Source organism: Dunckerocampus dactyliophorus, chromosome 1, assembly GCF_027744805.1.
Source record: "Dunckerocampus dactyliophorus isolate RoL2022-P2 chromosome 1, RoL_Ddac_1.1, whole genome shotgun sequence".
Taxonomy (NCBI): domain Eukaryota; kingdom Metazoa; phylum Chordata; class Actinopteri; order Syngnathiformes; family Syngnathidae; genus Dunckerocampus; species Dunckerocampus dactyliophorus.
In genome coordinates this window covers 3,842,494-3,850,594 of record NC_072819.1, presented here as the reverse complement: position 1 = coordinate 3,850,594, position 8,101 = coordinate 3,842,494, and positions in this window count along the sequence as shown.

Below are 8,101 nucleotides of genomic sequence, written 5' to 3'. Positions count from 1 at the left end.
CACAAATCAATAGACTCACACACACTGAAACAAATACTCACTACTTCTGTTCCTGGCATGCTTTCCCATTCGCCTTAGCACCCCCGACCCCCCACCCCACTCCCCCGCCCCATCCCAACCCCCACTACCTCCCCCTTGCTAACGCGCATGAACTCTGCCACCTGTCAGGTAGAATTGGAAAAACGTGATCTTGAAGGAGGCGAGCGCCAGGATTGGCAAACCCCTTCCACCTCGGCACACAGCGCACTCCGGTGACCTTCCGCGGAGGGTGCGCGGGGAGCGCTGGAGAACCTCCAGCAGTCAGGCGAGGACGAGGGATGAAACATGAGGAAGAGATGCCGACGAAGGAAAGTTCTTGTAAATCAATAAGGCAGAAGCGGCCCCGCGGGCCATCAAATTCAACAAGCCTCTGTTTGTTCTTATCCGTTTCGGTGCAACGAGTCAGCAGCTGCCCTGCGGACCAAGAAACGAAAACGACTACAAGACCAAAACTTGTAGAGTTTGGGATCATGCGAAGTTGATTGTGCTCTAACTTGATTCTGTTCCTTATCATTAAACAAATAACCATTGTAAGCTTGCTTGTTGTAAAATAATCTTACATTTCTGGTAATACACATATTGAACCTAAAATAAAAGAAAATAATTTGATGGTAAAGTCCCTCCTCGGCCTTCCTGGTAAGGTCTATTCAGGGGTTCTGCAGAGGAGGATCCGCCGGATAGTTGAATCTCAGATTCAGGAGGAGCAGTGTGGTTTTCGTCCTGGTCGTGGAACTGTGGAGCAGCTCTATACTCTCAGCAGGGTCCTTGAGGCTGCATGGGAGTTTCGCCAACCAGTCTACATGTGTTGTGGACTTCGAGAAGGCATTCCTCGAGGAATTCTGAGGGGAGTTCTCCGAGAGTATTGTGGTGAAGAGAGAGCTAAGCCAAAAGGCAAAGCTCTCAATTTACCGGTCCATCTACATTCCTACCCTCACTTATGGTAATGAGCTTTGGGTAGTGACCGAATGGACAAGATCGTGGGTACAAACGACCGAAATTTGTTTTCTCCGCAGGGTGGCTGGGCTCTCCCTTAGAGATAAGGTGAGAAGCACTGTCATCCGGGAGAGACTCGAAGTAGAACCGCTACTCCTCCGCATTGAGAGGAGCCAGATGAGGTGGCTTTGGCATCTGGTCAGGATGGGGGAGGTGTTCAGGGCAAGTCCGACCAGTAGAAGGCCTTGGAGAAGACCCAGAACACCTTGGAGAGACTATGTTTCCCAACTGGCCTTGGAACGCCTCGGGATCCGCCGGGAGGAGCTGGACGAAGTGGCCGGGGAGAGGAAAATCTGGGCCTCCCTGCTTAGGCTGCTGCCCCCGCGACCCGATCTCGGATAAGCGGCAGAAGATGGATGGATGGATGGATGGTAAAGTGTCATTTTAGAAATCAAGAACAGGTAATAAGAGGGTGTAATGTGTTCGGGTAACAGAATTGAGTGAAACCCAGGGACACAACAAAAGGGTGAAATTACGAGAGTCCGAGTACAAAGTCGTAAAGTTGTGACTTTATGGGAAAAAACTCGTAATATTACAAGGATGGCAATGCCTGTTACGAGTGAGCATGAAAACAATCTGATATTTTGAGAATAAAGTTGTAAATGTACGAGAATAAAGTCGTAAATTTACGAGGAAAAACTCCTAACTTTATGGGCATTGCCTGCGACACAATGAAAAGAGGGGACTTACTGCATGTGACCTTTGGCCTCGGTCATGTGGAGGGGGCGGGGTAAGGACGGCGGAAATGAGAAGGGCTGGACATGCTAATCTGTTTGTGAGCAACTGCTGCGTTTTGCTGCCACGTTATAAATAAAAGCTTGCCTGAAGCAAGCGATGCTCCATTTTCCCTCTGACACCTAATATCACCTCTTTATTCTTCTAATATTAGGACTTCATTCTTGTAAATTTTATTCTTGTAATTATTACGACTTTTTTGGCTCGCAAATTTACAACTTTATTCTGGTAAATTTACGACTTTTTTCTCGTAAATGTACGACTTTATTGTAGTAAATTTATGACTTTTTTCTCTTAAATTTACGTCTTTTTCTCTTAAATCTCAGACTATTGTTTTTTTCAATGTGGCTTTAATGCTCGTAAATTTTTGTCATAAATTTCAACTAAATTGTTTATTTAAAAAAATGTAAAAAAAAAAAAATAATAAAATCAAATCAAGGTAAAGTCTAATTTTAGAAATTAGGGACAGGCAATATATAGAAAAATAAATAAGTGAACCTACTTTAGACCCTCCCATGGCCTGAATGATGCAGCTTTTTGTGGATCATGTGACTTGTAGACTATTCTACACTCTTCAGAGGGGATAACGTTCGGGTAGCAGGACTGACTGAAAACCCAGAGACACAATTGAAGTGTGAATTTGAACTACATGTTTAAAATAAAATAAAATAAAATCATTTCAATGTAAAACCAAATTTCGTAAATGGGGACAGGTAATATATAGAAAAACACATAAGTGGGCTTACTTTTGGGCTTCTCTTTTGGCCTGATGCAACGTCCTGGAACTATATGCTACTAAAATGACATTATTTGTCGTCATGATTTTGCAGTGTAAAATCCGTAAAGTTTTTTTCTCCTAATATATTGAGATTATTCTTTTGAAACTCCTGCTTATTTTTTTTGCTGATATATATTTTTTTACTTTTCTTGTTAAATGATATTTTTAGAATGTTCCGCAAGCCAATCAAAAAACAGCCGCGGGCCGCACTTTGAACAGCCCTGATGTACGTATAGTTTGGCTACAGTGATGACGGCTATTCATTATTATTAGTTTAACAGTTTATCCAGAGCTTGTTTGCACTGAAAATAATAAATATATTTCAAATCAAGGGGAAGAGGGCGAATGGGAGGTTGTGTCTTGGCGGGATTGTCTGCAACTAATGACTTAAGCCGTTGTCAAAGGTTTGAAAGCAGCTCTTGAATTCCAATGAACAAGCGGTGGTTTTTGCATATTTTATGAATATTTTAGCTTCCCCCTGTAACCTTGGTGTCGTTTAGGTGGATCACGGCTGGCACGGAGCCATTTAAAAGCTTCTCTAGTGGCATGCGGGGAGGGACGAGCTTTTACGCCTTATCAGTGCTTGACATTTGCAAGCATTTGTCATTCGTTCATATAGAAAAATGACGCTTTCTGTAAATGTCCGCTTTGTATCCGAGAGTGACAGATTTTCTTTCTGTCAAAGGACACCAAACGACATCAAAGTCCACAGAAAAACATCCAATTCTTTCCCCAAACTTTAGTATGTAGTAACAGCATGTCTGGCGTCGCCATGGCGACCATAGTCACAAAGGACCCGATTTCAATAGAATTTAGTATGTGCAGAATGTCATTGAAAATGTCTGCGTCGTACTGTTCAAGATTCAAGGTGAGAGCTGCTTTGAGGTGAGGGAGGTCAGAGACTGCGCATGAATAAAGATGAACATGCAGATCAGGGGTAGCCAACGCACGGCTCGCCAGCCCTGAAAATTAACCACTGAAAATTACTCTTCAGTAGAATAAAAGGTGACGGATTATTTTTCAAAGTTGTGTAATCTACTGCACAATATACAAGTAGAAAATTAATAAAATAATAAAAAATAAATGACATTTATTTAAAGGCATTTTTATTTAAACTGTTCTTGAATATAATAGTAAATGATGGATTAAATAAAATAACAAAATAATAAACATAAAATTAACAAATAATTTCTGCCTCATGTCATTTTTTTTATTGTCAATTGCAGGCATTTTTTTTTTAATTGTAATTTACTGCACAATATAAAAAACATAAAAATAATACAATCATTTAAAATATAAAAACAATAAATTAAAAAATAACAAAACAATTCTGCCTCATGTCATTTTTTCAATTTTTTATTTCAATTATTATTGAATATAATAGTACAAGATGTCTTATTTTTTAAAAGTTTTGTAGTCTGCTGCATATAACAATATTAAATAAATGAAATAATAAAAGTAATAAAATAATATAAATAAAGTGAAGAGCAAATTCAAAAAAATTATGGCTCCTGTCATTTTTTTGATAGTCACTGAAAGACATTTTTCATTAAATTGTTAAATTATTTTTTACGCCCCGGTACTTTTAAAATGTTTGTAATGTACTGTGCAACGCAATAAAATAAAATTCAAAATAAATAAATCAAATCAAATCAAATCATTTCTGGGTCATGTTATTTTTTTAATAGTCATTTAAAGGCATTTTAAATTTTAATTATTCTTGAATATAATAATAGATTATAGGTTACTGTAAAAATAATCTACTGTACAATATAGAAATATTAAATAACAACAATAATAAAATATTTTTTTAAATAAAAAAAACAAATAAACAATTTTTTGATAGTCAGTTAAAGGCGCTTTTCAATTTATTCTTAAATTCTTTATTCTTGAATATCCAAAACCAAGGTAAATAATAAAACAAACAAAAAAATCCTTAAAATATATATATATTTTTTACATACCAAAAAAAATGTCTTTCTTTTTAATTGTTTTCTTTTCAACCTTCCTTGGTAATGTTCTGAGGCAGGCCATTTTAAATGTCCACCCCTAGTGTGAGGATAGTTGTTAAATTGTGCAAAATATCGTTCTTGGTGGACGCGCACACATTGTCTTTCCGAGACAACATCATCTTGATTTCTTTTCTCAGACGATCAATTTTTAAACGTCTGCGCTACCTTTGTTTGCACTTTCAATTTGCATATCAAAGAAATAGCGGCGAGACCTGCTTTGCATATTTACATCTGATTAGCGGCATGAAATGAACACGTCAAAAAACAGTTGTTTGCATCCTTCCCGAGGTGCGAGGACCGCGTAGCTTGTATAATTAGCGGCGGAACATGTAACATTGCCAAAAGTACAAAAGAATCCCAATTCAAACAACAACCTTTCATAAGTTGCCTTTCATTAGACATACTCAAATATTCCCTCTTCACCTCCGGACCTCAGCGCTCGCAAAATGATAACCGCCTTTGAACGGCGAAGACAAAAATACGCGCCGTCGCTTTGCGCTAATGTGTGACACCGGGTCTGTTAAATTCCACCAGTGTTGCTTCAGAAGGGGGGGGGGGTGAATATTTTTAGACGCCGTCAAAAGGTTCGGGTTCAAGGTCAAGGTTTTTCTATTAATTTTATTTTTTTGTCTTGACAAAAACAATCTGTCTGCTTAACGTCGCGCAGTTGAAAGTGGCAACGCGGTAAAAAAGCAATCTGTCATTTTAGCTGACAGCCAAGCGTCTCACCTATGATATGTTTGAACACACACATTTAAACATTTTACTTTCTGGTGTCACATATTGACGGGGGGGGCAGGACTCTTGGGTCCGTCTTCTTCCCGCCATGTTTGACATGTTTGATGTGTATGTTTCTTAGCATGTCAAGAAATCTAACTTTTTTTTTTTAAACAGAAACTTCCACAAGGATTCATTTTGCTGCACAAGGAAGCCAAAAAATATGCTAATGATTTGGATTCATTTTGCATTCAGGGTTGCACACTGGTCCTCGGCGCGCGCGCGTGTGTGTGCGTGTGTGTGTGTGTATGTGTCGAGAGTGTCGCACACCAGTGAGCACAGATGCTGCTTGCTTTGGTGTTACCTGAGCCTCAAAAAGTCTCAACTGATCTTTTATTCTAATGTGGGCCGGTGTCAATCACCCACGCCGCAGAACGCCCAGCAATCTAAAAAAAAAAGAAAAAAGAAATGTGTGCATTTTGGTCGTTGCTGTGTAGAATCCGAGGTAATAATACGACGCTCTTATTCTGAAGCTTACTTACTTGAGTCTGGGTACTCCAGTCTTTGTGAGTTCATGAAACTCGAGTCTTCGTCGACAGCTCGTGAGTCAGTGAAACTCAAGTCTTTGTCGAGCACCCGTGAGTCAGTGAAACTCGAGCTTTTGTTGACCACCTGTGAAGACTCAAGTCTTTGTCGAGCACCTCTGAGTCAATGATCCCTGAGTATCTGTGAGTCAATGAAACTCGAGTCACAGACGGGCACCCGAGAGTTAGTGAAACTTGAACTCCATTGAGCACCCGTGAGTTGGTGAAACTTGAGTCTTTGGCCAGTACACTAGGTCCCCAACTTACAAACACAATTGGTTCCAGACAACCGTTCACAAGTCAATTTGTTCGTAAGTCCAAAAAAAGGTAATATTAGCAATGATATAGGTACTACATGTACATGTATACATATACAGTATATGTGTATGTATGTAAATATGAGTTTGGATGCAGTAGTAATATTAAACCAGGATAATTAATGAAAAAAACAATAATAAAAGTGATATAATAATACGTAATGATAAATGTTATTTACCTTTGAAGAGGAGTGGTCGAGCATACGTCGTTGTGGTGGAGGAGGAGGAGTTATTGAAAAAAAGGACAAATGGTCGTCATGGTTAGAGTCTTTCTAAAAGAGGTGGTGTTCTGTGGGTGGTGTAGAATTAAGCAGGCCTATTAACTCTTCATAAACGTTAATCACACGCTCTGTCCGGGTTGCATCGTACAGCTACAATTTAGCTTTTCTTCACTTGTCCTCCCCCCCAGTCTTCCTGTATCTGTTGCTCCCATTAGCAGTGTCACAGTGCCCTCTACTGGTCAAGCATGTAGCAGTATAAATATGGATACAAGGCAAAATACATGAAAATATAGACCAGTCAGCTTGCGTTCGTATCTCCAAATGTTCGCAAGTTGGATGTTCGTAAGTTGGGGACCTTGTGTACTTGTGTGTCGATGAAACTCACCCATGAGTCTGTGAATTCAAGTGTCTGTCGAGCACTTGTGAGTCAGTGAAACTTGAGTCTTCGTTGACCGTCCGTGAGTCAGTGAAACTTTAGTCGTTGTCAAGCACTCGTGAGTCAGTGAAACTCCAGTCTTCTTTGAGCATCTGTGAGTCAGTGAAACTCGAGTATTTGTCTTCGCCGGGTACCTGTGAGTCAGTGAAACTCGAGACTTTGTCAAGCACACATGAGTCAGTGAAACTCGCGTCTTTGTTGAGCACCTGCGAGTCAGTGATTGACGAACCCCTGTGAGTCAAATTTTTTTTTGGTCGAGTACCCGAGAGTCAGTCAAATTTGAGTCTTTGTCAAGCACCCGTGAGTCAGTGATTGCTGAGTACGTGAGACAGTGGAACTCAAATCTTTGCAGAGGACTTGTGAGGCAATGAAATTCGAGGCTTTGTCGAGCACCCATGAGTCAGGGAAACTTGAGTCTTCATTAATCACCCTTGAGTCAGTGAAACTCGAGTTTTCGCTGAGCACATGTGAGTCAATGAACGTCTAGTCTTCGCCAACCACCTTTGAGTAAGTCAAATGTGAGTCTTTGCCGAGCACTTGTGAGTCAATTAAGCTCAAATTTTCTCAGAGCACTCGCGGGTCAGTGAAACTTGAGTCTTTGCCGAGCACCTGTGAGTCAGTCATCACGCATCTTTGACATCGATTATTAGTATTTTTTTTTTTTAAATGACTTATGTCTGTTCTGTGTTACGTCATCATTTAACATCAACATCATTTAACTTGAAATGGACTGGAAACTGATTCTTAAGGGTTCATGTGTTTAATTGCGGAATCAAAGACATAAAGGCGAAGATTACAGAGGACACAGTGGAGACGGTTGCTCGTCATCATCATGTCGACCGTCAATTAGGGGCCACATAAAAGTGTCCCAGGCAGCTAATTAGGCGCGTTATTGTCTCGGCTTGATGGGCTTTCGTTGGATGAGTCAGAGTCCATTGTGGCGTCATGTGAAAAGATGGAGGTTTCAGTTTGTGCAAGTTTAGCAATCACCCTACGAAGAAGTGATGATTTAAGGCTGCGGCACCACAGGGGGTGGGGGCATGTTAACAACCTTGAATTATGGCTTTTGTCTGTGTTTTTATATATTCAGCTACGTTCATTTAAGACCCTTTTACAATTTATTGATTGTGATGATCTAATTGAGGACCCGACTGACACTAATTAAGCTTTTACCCACAAACACGTAAAATTTGGTTTGTTATTTTTAGGGCCCGAGCAAAGGCCTTCTTGAAAGTCCAATGTTTATTATGTCATTATTAACACAAATGT